Raw genomic sequence first — 211 nt, 5'->3', positions numbered from 1 at the left:
TCAGAAATGGAAAGAACTCTCCAGACATTTGTATGGAATAACAAAAGACCACGCATAGTCATAGCAATGCTGAGCAAAAAACATACAGCTGGAGGCATAACACTACCCGACTTTACACTATACTACAAAGCCATAATAATCAAAACAGTGTGGTACTGGCATAAAAACAGACACACTGATCAATGGAAAAGAATAGAGAATCCCGAACTCA

Source organism: Galeopterus variegatus, unplaced genomic scaffold (assembly GCF_000696425.1).
Source record: "Galeopterus variegatus unplaced genomic scaffold, G_variegatus-3.0.2 Scaffold12743, whole genome shotgun sequence".
NCBI lineage: Eukaryota > Metazoa > Chordata > Mammalia > Dermoptera > Cynocephalidae > Galeopterus > Galeopterus variegatus.
This window is presented reverse-complemented; position numbering follows the sequence as displayed.